We start from the raw sequence: 25,518 nt of genomic DNA, 5'->3' as shown, positions 1-25,518 counted from the left end.
AGCCAAAGTATTAAAGCTGCCAATAGACAGAGCTGGTTTCAAGTATCTAGTTAGCTATTCTGATCTGATTCTTCTTCCTTGCCTGAATTGTATGAAAGAAGCAGGAGATCCTGGCATAGCCTGGGACTGTTTAAAATGAAAGCAGTTTCTGCTGTTCTTAGAATGGCAGCCATCACTCTGCTCACACCCCTGGGTAAACAGCAAACTCTCCTCTTCTGCCTAATGCGTGGTTCGTATCACTAAAAAGTTTCGGGTCCTGGGAGAACAGCACCTGACTTCAGAGAGAATGACAGAGGTTCAGCCTTGCTTCCCAGACTACATTCTATCTGGAAAATCTCCAGATCACACCTTGTTCACCTTGCCTGTAAAATGCATTAACAAAGGGAAAGGCTGGAGCTGTTCCTTTTTCCTGGATATCACGGCACAGCGAATCACTCAGCAGCAATCTGCCAAGAGTGGAAGCTCACTTCACTTTCTAGCTGGGAACTCCCCTGGACGGTAGCTGGGCCAGCTTCCTCTAGTCATCAGAAGCATTCCATGGGGTGACCCATGAGTGCTGTCTAGAATAGGGCTCACTCATTCTCAGGGAAAAAAAAATCAAAATGTGTATTATTAAATGCCAAAGCTAACACCCACAAAGTAAACTGTTGAACACTTTTATGGTTTTTAGCTGGTCCCTACATCCTGTTGTGGTTTGAATGTGAAATGTCCTCCAAAGGCTCGTAGGTTTGGACACTTGGTGCCCGGCTGGTAGCACTGTTTGAGAAGGTGATGGATGAGGAGATGCAACCTTACTAGACGCACATCACTGAAACAGGGAGTTGTGGTTTTGCAGACAAGCTCCACTTCCTGTTACCTGCTTCCAGAGTATGCATGAAATGTGACTGTTCCACTTCCTGAATGGCAGACCAGCCTGATGAGCCTACTGCCATGCCTTCATAGTCATTATGCCCTGTATACCCTTTGGTCCTATAAGAGCCAAAGTAAAATCCTTCTTCCCTAACTTGCTTTTAGTCTTGGTATTTTAATTTAGCAACAAAAAATAACTAACGGATAACCTGATAAATAAATATCAAAGCACACTCTACATTAACCTAAAGACAGTAGCACATTCCATCAGAATAATAAATATTAACGAGCATATTCCTCTTCAATAAGCAGGTCAGCATGGCTATGGAGAAATTCTGCCCTAGAGCTGCTTCTTGTCAGAAGCTGTGTCCCTCTCGTTCATTCATTTACACTATTCAGTCCTCCTCAATGCAACAACATAGTGTGTGTGTGTGTGTGTGTGTGTGTGTGCATATTTTATTATCTGCTTACCCATTGGTCATGCATGTCACTTCAACCTAGAACAGCATCTCCATGAGAGTGACTAGTGAGTGTCTCGCGATAGTATCGGTCCGTCTAGAACAGTGACCTTGCATGGCCTTGCCAATGTCAGTATTCAGTGAATACCTGCGGAAGAAATGGCTACACTGCTATGTTCCAGGTCATAAATGAAGCACTGGAGCAGATCCAAAGAAAATGATTCTCATCCTCTAGAGAGGCAAATGAGAAATCCTCGCTCTCACTTCTTTTTTCTCCCAGAGGTCTCCTGCTGGGGTCAAAGGCACAAGTGCGCACTGCAAGAACTTCCTGAAAAGTCCAGAAATTCTGAAGACAGAAAGTATCAACTATCTTCAACCCAAAATTCGTTAAGCCCTTTCTCACAATTCTCTTCTATTTCTACCAGTCCTAGAGTGTATATGGTATCGTGATCTACACGTTCTAAATACCTATCTAAACCAAGGTTCTAATTCTCAGTGGATTCCAGGTTCCCTGACGGTCTTGTCAACTAGATTAGGCTCTCTGATATGGCAGATGAAGAGACTGCTATTCAACCAAATACTGATCTTGGTGTTGCCGGGCAGTCTTTTGCAAATACTCAACGTAACTAATCATCAGAGAAATGTAAATCAAAACCACAGGAACTTATCACCTCACTCCCATCAGAAAGGCTATGACAAAAAAAGACAGGCCAGGTGTGGCGATGAACACCTTTAATCCTAGCACTTGGGAGGCAGAGGAAGGGGGGATCTCTGATTTTGAAAACAGCCTGTTCTACAAAACAAGTTCCAGGAAAGTCAAGGCTACACAGAGAAACTATCTCAAAAAAAATCAAAAAGGAAAAAAAAGACTAAAGTGCTGTTAAGAAATAGAAAAAAAAATGGAACACTGTACACAACAGGTAAATTAATACAGTTATTATGGAAAATAATAAAGGCTCCTCAGAAAGTCAGAAGAAGATGTCCCACAAGGCCTAGCAATGCATACATAAGAATATAACCCAATCACTGTGTGGAACATTTGAATATTTCCTGTAGTGATATTCTTGATAGCCAAAAATGGAAGCAACCTAAATGTCCATCAATGATGAATGGATACAAACACATAACAGAAGACCAATAAGCCAGGAAAGGTAGAACTGTATCATTTCGAACAAGGACAGAACCAAAATTACTACACCAAAGGAAATAAGCTAGCTACAGAATGACAAGCACCACAGGATCTCATTCATATGTGAAATGAAGGCCCCACAGGAGTAGAGAATGGTGCTTCCAGAGGCTGTGGAGGAGGAGGAAGCAAGAATGTGGGGGAGAGAGAAAAGAAAGGTTACTGAATGGAAGCAAAGACACGGGGTACAGAAGTTAGGATTCTGATGTGGCATTGTACAGAGTGTGACTTTATGTAACTATGATATACTGTGTATCTCAAACAACCAGGAAAGGCCATCTGCCATATTGTCACCATTTAAAAATGATAAATACCTAAGGAAAGAGATTATGTAAGAGCTGGGGAGATAATTCAGTCAGTAAAGTGTCTGCTTGGCAAGCATGACAACCTCAGTTCAATCCCCAGCATCTACATAGAAAAGCAAGTAGTAGTAGCCTATACTGTAATACTAGCCCTAGGGAGATAGACAGTAGTGAATTCCTAAGAGCCTGCTGGCAGCCAGTCTAGCATCATCAATAAACCCCAGGCCAGTAGAAGGCCTGCCAAAAAATAGAGGTGGTAGATGTCTCACAAGAAATGACACTCAAGACTGACCTCTGGACTCTCTATACATATACAGGTACACATATACATGCACAGCTATGTGTACCCACCCAAACACACAACTCTCTCTCTCTCTCTCTCTGTCTCTCTCTCTGTCTCTCTCTCTCTCTCCACACACGCACACACACACACACACACACACACACACACAGAAAGAGAGAGAGAGAGAGAGAAATTTGACCCTGATTTAACATCATACAATGCACAAGGATATCAAAATATCATATGGTACCAAAAATATGAGTAATTATTATATTTTTATATGTCAGCTAAAACTATAAATTTAATTTAAACTTTACAAAAAGAAAAACAGACCATCTTATTATTTAGAAGAAATATTCTAAATTTCAAGGTAACACTGTCTGCAGTAAACAGTCCTCCTCCTGCCACCTCCACAAGGATGAAGAGGAGAAAGAGGCACGACAGGGCATTTCTGCAGGGAACTGCCAGGACTGCGTGCAGGGTCTGAGGAGAATGACAAGCGGCCGAGAGAGAGCAGATGACAGTGCTGTCATATTTACCCTCATAACCCACTGCAGCCTGCACTGGCTTCTGACAGCTACGGGCATCCTAACAGGTGCCTGTATTTCTTTATGTAACTACCTCGTCCGCTCTGTGAGGCCTGGATGACAGGACCCTGCGGAAGAATGCCTTTGTTGTCACATCTTCCTCTCCAGAACCTGTTTTCCTCAGGATGGTAACTTTCTGCTCAGGCTAATCCAGAACTGTATCTGGTCAAAAGATACAGTTGCTTACCAGAGACAGCAGAGAACCTCAGTAGGTAGAGGGGATCCCAATATTACAGATATTGGCCCTTAGCAGGCGGATCCCTCCAGGGTCCCTTCCCATCCCCTCTCTCTATCATTGTCTGTTTTGCCCCTCAGTTGCGAGGAGCCCCTAACTTTAGATGTTTTACTCCAAGATAACACTATTGTTCTTTAGTGCGACTGCTTCAGCATCAGACAGTGTGGCTCTGCATGAAAACATGACCCCGTTAATCCATCATATGTCCGTTTGCTTCTTTCCCATCTTGAGGCTATGAAACAACCAAGGGCAGTAACACATTGGTTGCTAAGCTACAGAGCAATGTCTGCGGATGGGAGACAACAGTGGGAAGGAGTGTTTAAAATACCCTGAAGTAAAATCTGAGCACTCGTCCCCATACAATGATCTGGGGAGGGGGAAGAGAAGTGGGGGTGAAGGATAAAAAAAAGCCCATTTCTCACAACTAACGCGTGGCTCTGCCAGAGTCCCTGGGCAGAGATGCTGCCCTTCCCACTCCAGCTGCACCATGCCACCTCCTCTTTTGTCACATTCAGTTGTCACTGTTTTAATACTTTCGCCTAACACAGCAGCCTGATACCCTGTTCTCAAGTCTGAACACTGACAAACTGCAACAAAGAACGAGGCCTACGGTCAGAGTTGTTAAGGCCCCGCAGACTGAAGACCTCGCCCACAGTGAGTAATCCACTCTCCTGCTATCCACAGAAGATCTGATCCAGAATGACTGGACGGGGGAGTCAGCAGCTCCCAGAAGTCCAGGGGTGCCCTACAACAGGCAAGTCTGAGTGGCCAAACAAAAGAGACTGCCTGTCCCCTCTGGTATTTGAATCGAGGGCCAAAGACATAGATAAAGAACAGTATGTTTTTCTGGGGACAAACAAGCTTGTCTTAAAGGAACAGGCACGACTTGATGTCTATTAATGTTCAAAAGTGGGAAAGTATATTTATTTTCACATAGCAGGAAGAGCCCAGGCCCTGGTTCTAAAATTCAGGGAGAACGCACTTCAAATCCCCGTCCTTCAAGCACCCTGGAATGCTGTCCACTGTGATGTGCTCACTAACGAATGGGATGTGATTGTGACGATACTCAGGAGAGTATAGGCCATCTCTACACACAGAAGCTCAGGGCACAATGTGAGCATTCCATCCTGTTGACACAGGCAGAGGCATAGTCGGAGAAGCAGGGGACGAGGTCAAGTGTCCATCAAATCTCTCTCAGAACAGGTGCTGTGCTGGAGAACAGTGATGGAATAAGGAAGCTGGACCCACATGGTCGGAACTGTACAATGGACTGAGAGGAAGGACGCTCCGGGTTGGGTCTGGGCCAACTGTTCTCAATCAGCTTATTTCCTTATCGGCAGGAGAAAGGCAAATGGACCAGTGCCAGACGTCAATGCACTTCTTATTCTCAATATGGCAAAGAGGGAGGAAATATTTAAGGCTCTTGGGCAGGACTGCTGATATGATGAAGGAATCTCAGGGAAATAAATCTGTCATAACTGTCATATGTGGTGAGTTAGAATAGGAGAGAGTAAACATTCAGGAAACAAAGCCTGGAGACACAGGACTGGAAGCAACTGTATGCAGGTTCTAACCCCAGAGATACAGGCCCACACAGCACCTCCCAGTACCAAAATGAACAATCCAAGAGATAATGCCAAGCTACCAAGAGTTAATAGGCAATGGGTTCCATGATTAAAATGTATGCCTTTCCTTCCATATGGAACATCAAGGACAGTCAACAAGGGACACATTTTTAGTGTATAAATTTTGACATGTCTGATAATGGCCTTGAAAATGCTCAGATTCAACATTTATTCAAGGTTGGTTTTTGTGGGTTTTTTTTTTATCAGAAAATGTTTAACTGTTTTTATTGAGCTATACATTTTTCTCCATTCTTTTACAGAAAAATAGAGGGTGCAAATAATATTGCATAATTATTCATAATCCCCACAACCCACATTTAAAGTAGAGTAAGAAATTAATAGCTGAAGGGTTTACCTAAATTGTTCTATTATTAATAAAAAGTTTGGAATCAGGTAATGGGGGAAAAAACCTAATAGATGAAAAAAGTGGTGGAGGACCGACCAGCTGACCCTCTCTCCATGCTTTACAGAACATAAAGGCCCTCAAATCGTTCTAAGACCCTCCCTACTCTTTCCTGTGCCTCTCTATCATATCCTGTGTCCTCAAAAATCTCTACGGCTAATTTCGGTAAGCTAGTTGCTGACTTCACCCCAATTCAAGGTTAACTTTATTAACAGTCTAAGAGTGTTGCAGCGCAATCAAACATCCTGCAACAAAAGGTCCAAACGGCACAGACTAGTCATTTGCTTGCTTTCTCTTAACTCAAAACCCACTGACCTTGGCCCTGCTTTGCTGCACTGAAGCTGGACCTCAGTGTCTTTCCCTTGCCAACTGGGAGAATATTGTACTTCACCAGCAGAGAGCAATGAGGTGAGCTTCTTCCCAGTGCGATTCCCTATGAAGACTCTCAGATCTTGTACTCCTGTATGCCCCCACACCCTTTGGCTAGACTCTTACCAAACACCACTTCTAAGTAGCTCTGAAACCCAACCCTCCAGCAAGAAAAAGGTTCGATGGTCCAGCACAGATCAACTTTCTTCTAACCAATCTGTGAACGGCAGGCAGTAGTCATACCCTCTACATAGAGCTACACAGGGAGGGGCAGTGCTCACTCTCCATCTTTGGCTACATGGTCTTTGTCCTCAGACTCAGGACCCCATCACTTTTCTCCAACTATCCCACCTAGGTTCATCAGAGCCCCTGTGACCCTGATACTCATAACTAACCAGCTCTTGCTCTCACCCAGTTATCTAAATTGAATTCCTACTGATTCAATGCTAAAATGGTTTCTGTACCCTGACTAGATTCTGACTGATACAGTAAGTCTTCCAAATGTTCCTTAGGACAAAGGAAAATATAAAGAAATGATAGTTAAGCATGTTAGTTATGTAATATGGTCACTAAAGTACTGCTGGAGACGAATGCTTAGTGTTTGAGAATAAAGGATGTTTTATTGTGTGATAATAAAGCCATACTACACTATTGGTCTAAATGCAGAGAACACATCATGCACACACTGAAGAAATACTGATGCTTTATTGAATGACCCTATGTACAGTGTTCCTCATCTGCAATATGGTAAAGAGGACAACAAGAGGAGTGCCTGACACACAAAGCTTTGTCCACGCATTTAAGAAAGAGCAACTGTCAAGGTTTAGGGCAAAAGAATCCGTACAAACCAGGTGAAAAACATGGAGCCGTCTAATACCCTTGGAATGGAGACCAAATTGCCAGCCGTTGTTCCTATCAGCTTCAATCTACACTCAACCAAAGGCCATGAGCTAGGTTTAAACCTGAGTTATGAGGGGCAAGTTAGAGCCTGCAGTCCCAGACACAAAGTTCTGCAGCGTCACGTCTACAAGAAAGAAACTCATGCTTGGAAAAGACATTTTAAAAAGGCCAATTCCAGTGGCATTGGCAGTGACCATGGGGACCCTGACAGTGGGGAAAGTACCAAGTTCACATTCTGTCCTAGGCAGCATCAGTGCCAACAAGTCCACAGACAGAAAATGTACAAACCTTCACACTGGAGACCTAGGGAACAAAATGATGGAAACATTTAGGAAAAAAATAAGTGTTCAGATATGAGTCAGCCTGCTGCCAAATGAAATTCTGGGCATTAGAAATCACATGCGGCTATCAGGGAGGCCTGAGACAATCCTTGGCTTGAGTGACAGCAGCTTTGCCATCTGAGCATGCACTACTCCTGGCACACGAAGACGCACCCTAAATGCATGACATGTTGCTTACTTGTATTGTTCGGGTTTTAATTATTTTATTTATTTTATGTTTAGAAGCATTTTGCTTGCGTGTGTGTGTGTGTGTGTGTGTGTGTGTGTGTGTGTGTGTGTGTGTGTGTGATATGCATCACATGCATGCTTGGTACCATAGAAACCAGAAAGGGTATAGGATCCCTGGAACCCCGATCACTTTGAAAAGCACCAAGGGCTCCTAACTGCTCAACCACCTCCCCAATCCCCTACTGGTAAGCTTTTATTGTCTATTTGCCACAACCTAGAGTCACCTGAGAAGAAAGAACCTCAACTGAGGAACTGCCTAAATAGAATTAGCATGTGGTAAAGTCTGTAAGAGATTGTGTTGGTGACTGATATAGGATGATACAGGAGGTCGTTCAGATACAAGGCCTGTGATGCTCAAGTCCCTTATGTTAAAAACAGCACAGTGTTTGTATCTTACCTCTGCACATCCTCTTGTATACTTTAAATCATTTTAAGACTATTGATTATCCTTAATGAAAAGTTACTTATGAAAATGGTTGCTAGACTGTATTGCGTAGAGAATGTAGACAAGGGGGAACGTGCTACCAGAGGCACATAAGAGAAATTACACACTGAAAGTTGTTTGAATCCTTGGACGCAGAAAACATAGGTATGAAGCGATAACTGTACATGTGTATATCATTCCTCAGTGCTACATGAAGATAGTCACAATCACACTACATAGTGTATTATTGGGTTTACATCAGCCCTCAAACTAACATACTAAGTGTGCAATGACTCGGTTAGACTCATAGAGAAGTTGGTTGTAGTTTGGTGATGGAACCTGAAGAAATGGAGGAGCTGCCATGGGGGAGGGCATGAATCTTAGGCAGATGAACCGAACATAGGTCAGCTCATTCATTTGATGCCCCTGCCTAAGAAGCTATGCACAAGGATTCCTTTTCTTTTCTTTTCCTTTCCTGGTCTTGGATGTCTCAGAAATCTGAAGTCTATGGATCTCATGTCTGAACAATGTTTTTGAGTGCATTACATAAAACATGTAAGCTGGCAAACAAGCCAAATGGCTACTTGAATATTTTTAGAATGTATCATAGTAGCACACACTCTGTGTTATCATGCAGGGGTGGGCAAACATCTTCTGTAAAGAGACAGGCAGGACTTTATGCACTGTGGCTCAGAAGGTGTCTATGGCTAGAGAGAAACATGGACAAAAGGGTACAACTTGTGCTCCAAGAATCTTAATATGCCAAAATGGGTGGCAGCATGTATTTGGTTCATAGGCTTCAGTTACTGACCTCTGAACTCACGTGTTAAAAACAGAAAAGTTTTTAGGTCTAAGAGATACCACCATTTCTAATAAAGTACAGTGGTCATAAATGATGTTTTAAGATTCCTACAATGAGAGTAGAAGAGAGCTCTGGTTTCTCCTGGTTCCAAACGCCCAGCTACTGTGTATATAATTAGGGCTCGCTAGGTACCTTCCTGATGGAGTAATGACTGTCAATCTGACTTTTTCACATAGTTGCAGCTCTCACCCCATTCAAGCTCCTGGACAAAGGTTAAAATAATGGCTCTTCATAATACTTTCAGATTCCTACCATGGCTTCAGAAGACTCAGCCCGTGTGTCCCTAGCCAGCATTCACACTCATATCTGACATCCCACCCACACCAGCCCAAAGTCCTGTTCCCTTTTCTTCTCTAGCACACTGAGTTCTCTCATGCCTCAGGGCATCAATACTGCCTGTTCTGAACTCCACAGCGCTATGCTCTGTCTCCCTTTTGTTCTTTTCAAAGAGCCAGTTCTTTGTGCTTTACAGCAATCATGGCCAGGATGGACAGCCAGGGCTTTCCAGGGGAATATAAGTTACCCCAGCACCACTGGCATAAGCAGAACACAGACCCAGAGGGTGTGTGTGGCCACAGGTAGCATACATCCTGTCCGCAGAACTCCTGCCTCCCATGGTGTAAGAACGATCTCCTGAGACCCATGTGGTTAGAGAACTAAGAGCTATGAGTCCCCAAGTTTCAAAACCAGTTGTAGCCATCCGTATCCTTTCCTCGTTTATATTTGCATTGCTGTAAATGTGAAGCTAGCCCAAGTCTAATTTTGGGTCCATTCTTAAATCTATCTCGCACAATCACACTCTCAGAATACACTAAAGTGGAAACACACCACACACTACCCAGAGGACACTTTCATGCCAACTCCAGATAAAAATTAGGACTCTGTTCATCTTCTAAATACTACTGGTCTCTCTTTCCACATTCAGCGTGTGGTTAAGAACAGTGAGCATCTTCTGTGATTATTTCATCATTAATGCCTTACATACACTCAGTATATGCTTTCTCGATGAAAGGAATGGGTGTATTAATCATGGCAGAACCTGGAAGAGGAGGCAAAACACATCTAGGAACTAACGCTAATAGGCCACTAAGGACTTCAAAGACAGGAAAAACAATCCTTCTCTCTCTGTATAACTTAAGTCTCACACCCTTCCCTATGCATGACCTTCAGTTATCCAGGGAATACTTATTTATTAGGAATAGATGTCAAGAAGACTGAGCTCAAGTCCCACCACTGAGGCCTGTTTCTACAGTGAGTCCCATGTACAAATGAGCCACACCCCTCCACACTGTTAGGCTAAGTTACACAGAGCCTCAGACATCTACAACTTCTGGGCTTTGAGGCTCAAACTCTGCCTAGGTCCATTCCCAGAAAATCACCCACCCCAGCTCTAAAGAGGAGTGCCCTATGTAAGAGTAGGCCAGAAAGAGGATTCAAGAAAACAGAGCAGAACAGCCCAGTCCAGAAACCCACATCAGAGAGTGGACTTTCACTGAGGTTCCACTCCAGCCCCCCTTCCTCCATTTTTCTCTTCCTCTGCTATAGCAGTGAAATTAGAGTTTAAAGAGGCATTTCTAGCAGCTCATAGCCTAACTCGGCAATCCCAATAGCTAATGGCTACTTTTTTAAGACAGGGTTTGGCTGTCCTCTACAGTTCTGGCTGTCCTGGAACTCACAGAGTTTCCTCCTGCCTCTGCCCTGCCTCTGCCCTGCCTCTGCCCTGCCTCTGCCCTGCCTCTGGGATTAAAGGTGTGCGCCACCATGCCCAGCTTCTTCAAAGACTATTTTCAAAAAGACAAGAACTGGCAAATGTTGAGGAGGCTGTGAATCAAAGAGAACTTTGACATTCTTGGTGGAGATGTCATATTAGAGCAGACATTACAGAAAACTGCTTAGAAGTCTCTCAGAATGCTAGAAATAGAACTATCATACGCTCTCGCAATTTCACTCCTGATGCATATCCAGAGGAAATGAAGCTGGCATGCTTAAGAGACATCTGCATTCTCATGCTGAGAGCAGCACAGTTCACAACAGCCATGATAGCATTCATCTAGGGCCATCAAAGGATGAGCAGATAAAGGAAATATGATATAGATGTGTAGATACATAGTACTACTCAGCCATAAAAAGAAAGAATGCTTATAAAATGTATACACAAAAAACCATAACATTTTTACTAAAAATAAGAAAAATGATTACACACCAATTAAAGAACCATAAAGGCATTACCAATTCATGTGTTATCCAGCACACTGTATAAGCACTTCTCTCTCCTTTTCTCGAGAGCTGCACATTGGGTAGTAGGGCGAGTCTCCACAACTGTCTATTGCTCAGGGGACCTCGACCTACACGTACCCGAGTGTAAGTAAGGCAGTGAGCAAGATTTTTAAAAGTTAATTCAATTAGGACTGGCATTTTCCTTAAGAACTCAGCTGAAGAAAATGGCCAGAGAAAACATTTATTCGTAGACTTATTCCTTGCAGAGAATATGCCTGCCCAAATGAATTAGCTAATTGTTATTAAGGACATCTATTTAGTAAATTAAATGCCTTATTCACGGAAGATCTGGAATGAGATTTGAGTTTCTTACTATAAAAAGATCCTGCTAAGTGAAGCAGCATTGAATCAGAGAAACACTGGCCAATTTGAACGGAAAAAGATGTCAGCAAAACAGAAAGATTTAGATAAAACTGAGTAAAAGTCCAGGATGCACAGCAAGCTATTCCCACAAAACCAGAGGCAGTCACTTCATCTCTTTGATACTTGACTCTGTTATTCTATACAAAAGGGGGAATGAATTCATAAACATATATCTATATTTGCAAAACTTAAGCTTAAACAAAAACATCCAACAAATGGTATACAAATAGCGAAGAATGGTACCATTTACGAAGAATACAAAAAAATATGAGCTTGCTGAGTAATACACACAGGACTTTTATGGAAAAAATGATAAATCTTTATCAATCAGCACTCCAGTACACGGAAATATATGTTGCTATCATGGGTGATATAGTCAATAACCTCAAGAAAGCAATTTCCCCAAATGTCAAGACATAAATTGTATTTTATACCAAAATACTAATGGGATTTGGCAAGCAACTGTTAAAAAGCATATGGTAGAGTAAAAGACTAGGCAACTTGATTTGCCAGGAGAAGAAGTAAGAAAATGAAGAGGAGAAAGAGGTAAAGGAGGGGAATGTGAGGAGAGGTTCCAGAAGCAGATTCCATTCACTAGAAATAAAGTCTTGTTACTAAGTTGCAAACAAGCAAAGCTCTATGGTAATAGAACAAAATAGAGAGGCCTGGAGACCTCTGATTCACAAAAATTTGACACGTTGCACCAGGGACAAGGCAAACCAAATACAGGAAGAGATGAGCAATAAATATCCACATAAACGATGCTACCATGACTAGCTGTCTCCATTGAAAAGGATGAAAGCAAATCTTAGCCTCATTCATGTGCACAGATAATACAGTGTGTCAGACTGGATTAATGACCCATATGAAAAATTAAAACTTTCAAATTTGTGAAAAAATAGAGAATAACTTTAAAGTATATAAAAAAGTGAAAGTGCTTTGAAAATACTGAAGCCAAATGACAAAGAAAAAGGAACCATATGATCGCATGAAAATTATTTTTATGCAAGTCTAATTGACAACACCATAGCCAATTCCTTAAAATGGCTATGAAAACAAAGCTCTCACATGCCACAAACAGACAAAGATTGTACGGGTCATTTTAGAAGAGAAATCTGAGCAGAAAATAAACACAGAAAAATATGCCCGACCACAGCAGTTGGGTAAATGTAAGTTAAAGCCCCGAAAAGTCCGGCGGAAACCCCATGCAGTTGGCTTAGGATGGCAGGAGAGTGACCACACTAGTCTATAGCAGAGAATAGGAACTTGCTGCCTTTGGGTGTGGCTGGTAACTGGCAGGACCCACACTGCAAAGCCTTTTAGCACTCCATGTTGTAACGAACCAAATTTTCTACTCTAGGAAAACTTGTAAATGGTTCCACACAAACATGTTTCCAGCCCAGCACTCTGACAATGAAAGCTAGGAAGCAACTGATTATCCATAAGAAAACGGCTGGACCAACGATTTGATTCACGCCATGGGACACTTTACATTGTTCATCTCACATATATTACCAAATGGAAAACAAATCAATTACAATTCCAGGAGATAGCCATTATTTACTTTTTAAGTAAAGCTTTCTTTTTCTCTTATGTATGTGAATGTTTTGTCTGTGTGTATGTCTGTGCATCATGTGTAGGCCAGGAGAGGATGTCAATCTCCTACTGGAGTCAAATTTGTGAACCAACATACGGGTTCAGGGAACCAAAACCAGGCCCTCTGAAAGGGCAGCAAGTACTCTTAATTGCTGATCCATCTCCCCAGTCTCCCCTAGTTCAGTCATTTAAGGTTTAAAACATAAAACAATACAGTATATTCTATACAGAACATACAGATATGCAGAAAACCTATCAAATATTAAGAAGACTACCCACCACCTTTAGGCTTGTATTTCCTTCTTGGAAGGAAGAACAGAGAAAGAAACAGAAAAAAATGATAAAGCAGGGTTGTGGAAATGGTCAAAATGCTAGCTAGTGTCTCTTATCATCTAGATGGTAGAACATAAGGGTGTCCGTTATACCATTTTATATACTTTGGCTACATTTGGCCCAATTAAAAAGTTTCAAACTACCCTATAAGTAACTTCAACTTTTAAGAAAGCCACTGTTACTCATGCAAACCTCCTGTCTGAATCAACATTAGTGGCTGGGTGTCTGTCTTATATGTATACATTGCTCCGTATGTAATGAGAAAACAAAGATAAACATGTATTTTAAAACAATGTACTGATTCTAAGTTAGCCTCATACAATTGTGCTTTTCTTTCCTCTGCCAACAACCATATTCTTAAAACACCACAAATGTAGTCTTTTTTACAAAGTGCCTATTAGCCAGACAGTGGTTTTCAAATAATGAAACCCATTTTATTCTAAAATGGGGAGAAAAAAAAAAAGAATCTCAAATGATGCCTCAGAACCAAAAATAGACAAAGAAGCATTGCATCAGTACCAGTGTGTGCTGCTGGGCTTGCGAATGCCTGGTTTAATGAGGCAATCAAAAGGAATAGTTAGACCCTCTTATTAACATAAAAATTCAATAACCAGCAATACAGCTGATCATTATAATAATACACCAATATTCCTCATGCAATTTGCTTTTGTGTTCTGTTGTCTGGCTCAGGGTGGAGGAACTCTGTACTCCTCCTTGGTGTCCTGGTTTTCTAAGGCTGTCGAATACATTACCACAAGTCTCAGTTTCTATTGGTCAGAAGAGCCTGCCTACGCGGGACCTTCCACTCAGGGACTCTGGGGCTGAAATCAATTGAGCTGATCCTTATCTGGAACCTGAATCTTCGCCACAATTCACTCTCTCTGTCTTCACAGAAAAAAAGTTCCTATGGCCCCATTGGCCAGCCCCTAGATCTTAGCCAGGGAGCATTCTCAGCTTAGAGAACAGACTTTCTAGACTGCAGACCTTGGCCCCTGCTGTTGCCCAGTCCTCAGCATGCAGTGTGTTGTGCTCCTCCTCAGAGCCACAGAGTATTTCTCATGCTTCTCTCTCTTCTCCAGACCCACAGGATGATCCCCCTTCTGATTAGTCCACAGCCAACTGACTGCAGACCTTAATCACGTTAGGAAAACTCTATGCGGCATGTGGCAGGGTCACAGTTGTGAGATTCCTTCCTACTCATCAGCCCATTCCATACGCAAGGCAAGAGCATTACACATGGCCTTTAACAACAGAGCTGAGAATCTTGGAGCCATCTTAGAATTCCCAAACCTCACATAAATTGGCTTCTGTTTGTGGTAACCATTCATAGCCAATTAGAGTTCTCCAGATACTTGGAAATTAAGGAATGGGTCTACCTCTGTCTCTCTCCCTCCCTCCCTCTCCTATCCCCCAAAGTCTAGATAGGTAGGGAGAGAGAGAGAGAGAGAGAGAGAGAGAGAGAGAGAGAGAGAGAGAGAGAGAGAGAGAGAGAGAGAGAGAAAGACAGAGACAGAGACAGAGACAGAGACATGCACACATGTGCACACACACAAACACACACACACACACACACGGGCTGGGCTTGAACTCTTCAGTCTTTTACTTCATCTCCTCACTGCTGAGAGTACAAGCGTATACCACCATGCCCAGATTTTCCTCTCAAATTTGCCTCCCTAACTTCTAATCACAGCTCTCATTCTTGAAAACACACACAGGAAAACTGACACAAAATCACCCAACCCTTGTAGAACATCGCACAACTAGGTTTTCACCTTTCCTGGACATCTGGCGAGACTCCACGCCAGCAAGCTTCCAACATTCCCCACCCATCTCACAGTAGCCAAAAGCATCAGGAACTGAAGCTAACTGACTCAGACTATTCTGTGTATCACATGTATGTCTGGTAGCCAAAGGGGCCAGAAAAAGGAATTTATGTATGAATGCATGTACATACAACATACTACACGTGTACATAAATGTACGTAGTATATGTATGTATGTACTATGTATATGTGTGTGTGTCCCCGTGTCCATATGAGTGTTTTTCTTGGATGTATCTCTGTGTGTCACATGTATGTCTGGTGTCCAAGGAGGCCAAAAGAAGGCATCAAATGTGCTGGAACTGGAGTTACAGGTTGTGAACCATCATGCGGATGCTAGGAATACCCCAGGTTCTCTGTAAGAGCAGTGAGTGCTCTTAACTCCTGAGCCATCACTCCAGACCCAAGGATATTTCCTTGGGTGCCTATCATCTACCCAGAAATGTGGTTCATTGCCACCGTACATTTTTATGACATATGCTTTCTTATATTGTTTCCTTTCGTTCTTTCTCTCTGTTTAAGCAGTTGGAATCTATCAAAAGTAGAAGCCAGTTTCTTCTTGGATAACCTCTGGAAAGAAAATGCCTACCTGACTACTTTCCCTGACAGAAATGTCAAGAATGGCAGGAAGTTTTTCCAGCAAGCCCTCTAGGTTCTTTACTACATCTTCCATGGGCAAGAACAGACTAGATCTTGGCCCTTGAGTCTGGGCAGGCCACGAGTGCTTAGACAAACAGAATACAGAAAACAGTAGTCGTGACTAACAGGATCTCTGAGGCTATGCCACAAGAAGCCATGCAGCTGCTGCTTTACTCTCTGCAAAACAGTCTCTGTCTAATATAGCTGTCCCTGAGAACACTGCCGCCATGCCGGGAGAAATCCCAAGCCACATAGGAATGTCACAGGGTGCTAGGGAGCAGAGATCTCAGTTTCCCATCCCCTCTGAGGCCAGTCATTTGAGTCATCACAGCCTAGGAGCTAGGCATGAGCAGATGCACTCCTATACAATTCTGGCATATGGCTTCCAACCTGTGGCCCCAGATGCCAAATAATGAAAAGCCATTGGCTCCGCTTTGTCACATCCAAATTCCTGACCAACAACCTTAACGAGGATAAGCTAGCACTGCCACCAGGAATGAGTTTTTATTTTGTTAGTAGTTGCATAGGGTTTTGGGGGGGTGTGACTGCAAAAGATAACTAGAACAATGGAAATCGGGGAGGAAGGACAGTATACAGTAATTATTATATCTTAACTGACCATGGTGCAAAGAATAGAAACCTAGAGGTCCATATACCACCTCTATAACCCTGCAGGAACACTGCTTTTCCTAGTACAGACAAAAATCTCCATTCTCTGCTCTTCCCATGGGCTCCTGACCTAACTCTGCCTTTCTTTCTTTCCTCCCTTCCTGTATGCTCCTGTCCATGCCTGTCTCTTATACCTGACCTCGAGTTACTGGCTTATGACAGTAACAGATACCCATACTTCTATGAATTTTCTTTTGAGCAGAGTTCTAGACACTGGAATAACACAAGGTGAGGGCCTCTAGCTTGGGTTTTGATCTTGGAGGGCAGAGAATAATGAATGGTTTTCCTACTGTTAAACATAACCATTAGTAATCATAAATTCCCTTTGACAGGTTCTAGCAAATGCTTTAAAAATATACAGCAAGGTAGAAATAATACACTACAAAAATCAAAAGCGTCATTTTATGCAACAAAATAACGTGTTTTTAATTTCCTACATACACACGCACACACACACACACACCAAAAGCAAAACAAAATCACTCACATTGGACTTCCATCCTCACCCTGAAGAAGAAAATCTAATAGGTACTTAAAAATAAATTTTCTGTTCCTAGCATAAAAACACAAGCAGGGTTTTCGTAGAAGCTTTGCAATATGACGCTGGCTTTTGAACATGTGATAATAGACACAAGGCCATGCACTGAACTGATTACTTCGATAATGAGTTTATGTGTCTGTCTCACTTTTGCCTGTTTGGGTTTGGGAAGGGTAGGTTGGAGTCTCCAGGGTCATTTGCAGTCAGGGAGAAACCTGTCTTTGGAGGAAGGCAGCGAGGCAGTCTATCTTTGGAGAAAGTCCACGGGTCCCTCACTCTGCATCTGAACACTACACAGTTAAATGTTTCTGCAACTGAATCAATCTATTCATTGGTTTAATAGCCAAACTGGAGAACATGGAATCATCATGACCTCTGGCATTTGTCTTGGCCTGTAATTCTAGAAGCTGCCATATCTTACCAAGCACAAGCCACAGAGCCCAGGCAAACAAGGCTTCCATCTATGTAATCATCCTGTTATAGCCCATATCCACGAGGCAGTGGTAAGCTTAAATAACATGTCACAAAACCCACTGCTATCTGAGCAATGCTGATGGCATCACTGCCCTGCTTGCTCACGCCCCCCTCATTTATGGTATTCAACTTAGACTGTCGTTTTCCTTCATCTCGACGTTTATGCATTTCCAAGGCCTCACTAAAGGAAAAACACTGAGTAATCCAAAATGAGAGCTGCTATCCAATTCTCAAACTGTAATTACAAAGCTCCAAAACCACCCCAAAAATGTTTTTAGAGACTTCAGAATGTTTACTGCAAATTTAGTTTGAGTCACTAAGAGCCAAGGCACCAGAATACAGGCGGGTGCCACTGACAGCAAAGGCGGTAGCTGGCTGGAGACCAGTGCCAGGGCTGCATAGTCGGCACAATCTGAGAGAGAGATTGAGATTTTGTGTCACGCTTGATGGATTCAGAAAGGGCAGGGGGAGCCCAACAGCCATAGTTCTATTCTACTGCGGCTTTCTTTCCTGAACCAAGTAGCAGACATACGTTTTATAACTAACGTTTCACCCTCCTCTGAACCCCTGCCTTTGATCTTCAACTATTGAACCGGGAAAAAATCCAATATGTTCTTAAAGTAAATATTAATACTAACAATCTTTGGGACTTCCAATTAGAGAAACTCAAAATGTAGGGGGTTGGGAGTAGCAATTCTTGGCTTCTGGTTTGCATGTTGCAAACAGCTTACAAGGAGGACCTATTTCCAACTGCTTTTCCTGGAGCTGCTCTGACCTCCGTTCCTAGTAGCTGACTCCCATAAACAGTGGTGTCCAAAGGTTCCAGCTGTTGGAAAATGTGTCACATGTGACTTGCCCTTTATTTAATGAAAAATAGTATGTGGCGTGGGGGAAGGGTGTCAGCAATACTTTAAGTCAGGGTCAATGCCTTCCTTTCTGGAAACTTCAGTATGCATAGAAGCTGATGAGTCTCTTGGATGTTCTATATCCTCGGATTCAGAGTCTACGCTTCCATCCCCTAGAGCACAGCATTATGCTATATAGATAATTAGAAGTGCCAGCGTCTTCACTACAGGCTGCTGGACAAATCTTAGTTCTGCCTTTAAGTCTGAGAGCTGCTGTTTCAGAAGATAGAAATGTCCTACACAATAATGTCATAGATTTGCTAAAACAATAAAGCACGACAGAAAAACTACTGCATTGTTCACTTACAGAGGTCATCTGAATGAGAATGGCCCCACAGGCTACTACACGTGAATGTGTGGCCCCCAGTTGGTAGAACTCTTTTGAAAGAAATAGGAGGTGTGGCCTTGTTGGCTGGGGTGTTACTGAGGGTGGGCTTTGAAGTTTCAATAGCCCAAGCCATTCCCAATTAGTATGCACACATCCTTTGCCTCTGTCTCTGTCCTTCCCTCCCTCCCTCCCTCCCTCCCTCCCCATCTTTCTGCCTGGTGCCTCTGGATGAGATGCAGGCTCTCAGTCACTGCCCCAATGCTATGTCTGCCTACCAGCTGCCAGGTTCCCTATCATGATGGTCAAGGACTCATTCTCTGAAACTGCGAGCCCCAAATAAATTCTTTTTCTCCTTAAGTTGTCTGCATCATAGTGCTTTGTCACAGCAAGAGAGAAATTACTAAGACAGCTGTATTTTAGGGTGTATGAACTACAGCTCCATAGCAACAATAGAGAATGAGAACAGAAGCACCATATCCCACACAACAGTGTTTTCCTAAGACACAGAATTACAATGGCTCAATAATAAACCTATATAATTCAAATTATTTCCATAATAATCTTTGCTAACACAAGGTTTTTCAATCATCAGGTGATATCAACTAATCTATCTCAAGACAGAAACTTCAAAGGGGACAAACATTGTGTCTTAATTATTTCACTCAATCCAACACACACTGAACTGTCAAATCTAAAAAAAAAAAAAAATCCTCTTTCCTATATTCTGCATACTAATCTATGGGAAAATACTGCATATATTTTTTCTATTTTTTTCCTAATCTAATTTAGAAAATACATGTATTTAAAATTAGGAACACCTGTATCCAAAGTAATTGCTATAACAGTAAATTGAAGTGGTGTGTTAGTCAGGTAAGTACTGACATTTTATCTGGCTGTAAAAACAAACTTATTAAGAAGACATCATTTGAAATGAGTAAAGAGCACTTTGATTCAAGAATAAAGTCTCATTATAAACATTAGTAAGCTGCCAAGGAGGTGATAAGCAGTAAGCTTTATGAAGGCAGATATTTCTTCCTTATTTTTTTAAAAAAATCAGAGTCTCACTATGTATCCCTAGCTAGTCTGGAGTTCTCCATGTAGACCAGGTCTACTTTGAACTCAAAGATCCACCTGCCTTTGCCTCCTGAGTGCTGGGGTTAAAGGTATGTGCCACCGCACCCTGACGAAAGAAGATATCTCCTATCTGGTCCCATGTTATCCTTGGACTCAAGAAAGAAGCCAGCATTTGTGTCAGTCTCTATGTGTATTTCAAGCCAACCTTGAATTCTTTTCCCATTCACAATGAACTGGGTTTTCACAAAACTGCTCAGTCATAATTAGCCCACCTCAGTCTTGACTCTTTCTTCCCGCTCTTTGCAAGTAAATGATCTGGGCCTGTTGTTTGTGTGGTTTTATTATTTGATTGAGTTTGGCTTGGTTTATCTGAGACAGGATCTCAGTGTGTAGATCAGGCTGGCCTCAAAAGCAGGGCACTATTCTTATAATAGCCTCCCAAGCTCTGAGAGTTCACACCCAGCTACTAACCTGAGTCGTTTTACTGCTGTCTGCATCTCCACCCTCTGTTCTCTTTAGACCTTCGCCTAAATGTCACTTCCTGAAGACATTTCCTCTGTGGCACTTACTGTCAATGTAAGCAAAGGATACAGGTGAGTGTCTGTGAGAATCAGGAAGGCTGGGACCGTGGAACTGTACCCAAAGCTTAGCCTAGCACCTGGCACACGCTGGACACTTGACATGTTTCTTTTATTAAATGTATTCATGTGTGTCTCTTTCCTCCCAGTGTGGCCATTTCATTCTGGCCATGCCAGATATGAGCAATGATCCTGAGACTACAAGACACCATTGCTTGACAAAGGCTGAGAACAAATACGCAAGTAGCTAACATGGCCTCTGTCAGCACTGTTAACATATGTCGGCTTGAGTCACAACACAAGCACAGAGTTCAGCAGCATATCGTGCTTTGCAGAAGATACACAAGTCTGGAGGGTAAGAAGGGGAGGAGAGACCAAGGAGAGAAATGCCTAGGTTAGGAAGCCCGCAAGAGCTGGAGGTGAGGTCCAGGAGCCTTTCTCTTCACTCCCATGTGCTAAGAGCTAGGCCAACTGCCCAGCTCCTCAGGTGTGAACAGAGCACACCCGGCTGAGGTGTAAAGTTTGCTGAGAAAGCAATCAAAAGAATCCTGACTCTTACAGAAGAACCTTGCTGGCCTAGGGAACTTATTACCAGCCTGGACTTGGGCTTGGTCAGTTCGAAATGTCTGTCTTTGAGAAGGTTCTTGACCTGTCTGTCAGTCACAAAGATCAGTACACAGAGGTTTCAGTCAGGGGCGGGGTTGACTGGCAGCCTCCACAGGTCCTCTGACAAGGATGAAACTCAGACAAAAGAAACCTGAGTTGGAAATCAGTACAGGAAGCTTGGCTCTCCCTTGCTCTCACTGACTCCCACACCGGCTTTCCTCTCTTCTTGTCACGGAACTTCGGTGCTTTCCGGACACTGGTTTTACTCTGATGACATATGACCAAAGTGACAATGGAATTTGCACAATAACCTCCTAGGACAGGACGCCCCCATCCCAGAGGCCACACAGTGCTGTCTGTCAGGAATTCTGGAGCACAGGCATCGAAGGAAACAGTAGAACACCGGTGCTCCCCAAAAAACCATACTTCCTCCAGACGCTCCATGGCAGCTTTGCAGAGAGCACTGCATGGAGCTCATCGCATCTCTGCCATTACTAGATAACGGATTTACTGAATTTATGCTAATGAATCTCTCTAGTTCATACATAATTGAGTTGGTCTTGGCAGAGAGTGGCCAAATGCCATTTCGCAAATATGGCACAACCTGAGTTATCCAAAAGTACATCCCTCGCCATGTTTCCTCCACCCTTTCTTCCTACTTAAACAGAACAAGGCAATTTTTCTCATTTCCCTTAAAAAGAAAAGATGCCATTAGTACAATCACAGTACTCATCCCCGAGAGCCACATAATCCGTAGCAAAGGCAGGTAAAAGGGTTTATAACTCTTTAGCGAGTTCACGGAAATTACACCTGATGTAAATGCCCATAATGCACCAGGATAAGGAAGTCACTCACTGACACTGCTAACAGTGGTGCTGTTGTCCTGTAACTCCTGAGGCAATCTGGATGGAGATGACCAGCCACATGTCAGCAAAGAAAGGGTATTTCTCCACACACAAGCGCCCAGGGAGCGGAGAGATTCCCACAGCTCTGGGATCAGGGCTTCCTGGGCCAGGCTGGGCTTGGTCACCTCTGCTGTGTCTGGCTTAAACCAATCGTCTTTTAACTTCCCATGGTCTCATTTCTCCCTTCAAATGAAGATGTTTAGCTCATGAGACTGTGATGGGGATGACGGCTAAAAAGTTGAGCCCTCTCTCACTGCCATTTTTACTCAAAAGAGAAATTTCACTCAAACACAGGCACATACGTGTGCACACACAGGCACATACATATGCATGCGTTTTCTCTCTCTCTCTCTCTTTCTCTCTCTCTCTCTCTCTCTCTCTCTCTCTCACACACACACACACACACACACACAAACTCATGAACATACACACCATTCATCTATCCTGCAATTTATGTTTCTGATCCAGAATTTGACCTTGCAAATAGATACTTTTTAACGTACCCTACACTTTTCATAATATACTTCTACAAAATGCTCCTTAACATGGCAGTGTCCCCATGCAAATGAGAACTATTTTAGAGAACGGGTTCAGATAACATGAGAAAAGTAGGTGGAGGAGGGGTTCCTTATTGAAATTCAAACATCCCTCAATCCCCTCATGTGTTCCCATGTTGGGCCAGGGCTAGAGCACATTTTCCCTTTTAATTACAGGCGATTTTTGTCAGGGAGAGGACAACCATTTCATAGCAAGTGAAAGTCAGAAACTAATGGCATCTACAAGTTTCAAAAATTAGTCACTGGTAACCATGGTGACGCAGATATTACCTAACAACTCACCGGGCTGTAAGTAACAAGAGGATGTTAACTATGCTATTTTAAGAAAAAAAAAAAAAAGGTCCCTATTTTCAGAGAGAAGCAATTTGCAAGAACTGAGATGCAGACTGAGAGTAACCCAGGTTTGACCCCCAAGGGGTCCTACGCTGCACAGGGCCAGCTCTGCGCTTGCACAAGCACGCACAGCTGGATGAGAAGAGAGAAGAGAGGTGACGTGCTATTTACAATCCAAGGACGAGGACCTGGAGGAAGAGTTTTCTCACTCTCTAAACTCTTCATAAAAGGCTAATTTCTGTGCCTGTGGCTGAAGAACTGACGGCAGACATGCAGGCAGTTCCTCTGAAACCCAACAGGAAGAATCTCTGAGGCAACAAGATCCCCTTCCAAAAATGATTACAGTGCCTCAAAAATACTGAGTGTCCCCCTATTCTTAGCAGTTTAGGTTTTCTGAGCATATATGAATTTCAGCTCAGAAAAAAGCTGACACAATGCTATATGACGGTATTGATAGTAATTTTTAAAATCACTCTAAGAAATGGCAGTGCAAACATATACTTCTTAATCTAGCATTGTAACAACTTTGGATCAGAGCACACCATGTTCCAGGGGTTTAGGTCCAGCATTTTGGAAGAGACCTGTCTGTCCTTGAAGCACAAGGGCTCTCTCTTCTTTGGGAAATCCTTGTCTACTCTACAGCAGCACTTCCTGCAGAGCTCCTTAAATGGAAACATCCAGAACCTCTCCAAAGCTCACCCGTTCAGTAACTGGTGTTGGGATTTGAAAAGTGTGAAAAGTTCTCTCTCTCTCTCTCTCTCTCTCTCTCTCTCTCTCTCTCTCTCTCTCTCTCTCTCTCTCCCTCTCTCTCTCTCTCTCTCTCTCTCTCTCTCTCTCTCTCTCTGAGATTATTATGCTCAGGGTCTTTCTTTGATTAACGGATATGACAGCCACTGGTTGACACAAGTCAACATTTATTAGTCAAAGACAGGGCCATTTGTGAACAAGCTTATCACAACACAAGATGAAGAATCAGTTTAATCTACATGTTCACTATGCAGGTATATGAGGAAAATATTTCACAAAAACACAGGCTATACACTCTGAGAGACTCTATTGTATTCTCAAGTTTAAGGCTTTGCCCATGGCCGATGAATGAAACCACAGTGATAAAACCTAACTGCCCACATTTAACTTTCCTTATTTATATCCTCTTTATCTCACAGAGAATAGTGTGTAAATTATATAGATGCAGCTAAAGTAAAACACACTGAGAAAAATTTTGTGAAAAACTAAGTTTTTATGGATTGAATTAACAAAACCAAAGGTATACTTAAAGACAACCAACACCTTCCAGGAAATCTAGTCCAACTACTAATTCTGCACCTGCAGCCAGCAATAGGAAAAGAAAACTTGGTCACTCTTGAAAGTCCCAGAGTCCTTCTGGGAAGAAAAGGTAATTTCTGAAGGCATTTCCAGGTATCTAAGTACAAAAGTCCTGATAACCAAACAGCCACTGCCTGCAGGGACAGCCAGTAAGATCCAAGCAGGACACTGCACTGTTTCCACCCTCCACCAACTGACTCAGGAGGAAATCCTAAGGTCACCCCAGACCCTGCTGACTGGGACAAATGAGTTCTACCATATTTTAGAACCTGGGGCCACCCAATTTTCCCTTCTCAAGGGCACCGTGTACTCATTGGTTCCAGCTCCAGCCAGGGGACCAGGTGGCAGGAGCTGACCAGTCTCTTCCCTCTGTCGCCATCAACCCCACAAGATGTCCATCCACGAGGATGCTCAGTTCCTTTATACCTCAGCAAGTGATGCTAAACTGTTTCAGAAACTTCTGAAGATGAAATTCTAGATGCACAAAGACCTTAAGCTCCTTCTTAACTTTAGAAGTCCTGTATTGATCTAACCACTTGACTCCAGTGATTGTTTTTATCTATTAACCAGATAAAGTCAATATTCTTATATTGGAATTTTATCTTGAGAAAAAATTAGCAAACATAAGTGATTTGCTTACTTCAGCTTCTGGCACACAACAGGAGATCAGTCATTGCTAATTTCTCCTTCCCATACCAAAGAACTTGTTTTCTTTCTTTCAGGGTCCTTCATAATCCTCACATTTCTCTATACCTAACCAAACTTATTAAACAGAGCTCAAATCATGCACGAAGAAAGCAGGCTCCCAAGAGCCACGAAACAGTGAGCATCCACACAACGTCACATTTCACATGACTGTTTTTGTAATTGTTGTAAGTACTTTTAACAAAAACAAAACAATGGAGAGAGAAAAATAAAACCCTGAAAAGAGAGAAGTAAACGGTTATTAAAGTATTCGCTGTAGAAGTAGGATGGATCAGCAGGTAAAGGCACTTGTCACCAAGCCTTACGACGCAAGCTTGGTTCCAGAAAGTTGTCCTCTGACCTCCATACCCTCACACCCCAACAAATAAATGCAATTTAAAAGAATTAAAGAAGAAAATGTGGTTTGTTAAAACTAAGAAACCTACTAGAACTTCACTCTT

General features: G+C 42.7%; 1 protein-coding gene across 4 annotated transcripts in view; it reads right to left on the bottom strand.

The window, feature by feature from the left end:
- Positions 1-25,518, bottom strand: part of Elmo1 (engulfment and cell motility 1) — a 517,917-nt gene that overhangs the window by 372,953 nt on the left and 119,446 nt on the right. The gene's annotated exons all lie outside the window — the stretch shown is intronic.

This window comes from Arvicola amphibius, chromosome 6, assembly GCF_903992535.2.
Source record: "Arvicola amphibius chromosome 6, mArvAmp1.2, whole genome shotgun sequence".
Lineage (NCBI taxonomy): Eukaryota > Metazoa > Chordata > Mammalia > Rodentia > Cricetidae > Arvicola > Arvicola amphibius.
The sequence above is the reverse complement of the archived record's forward strand: the minus strand, read 5'-3'. Positions and strand labels throughout refer to the sequence as shown.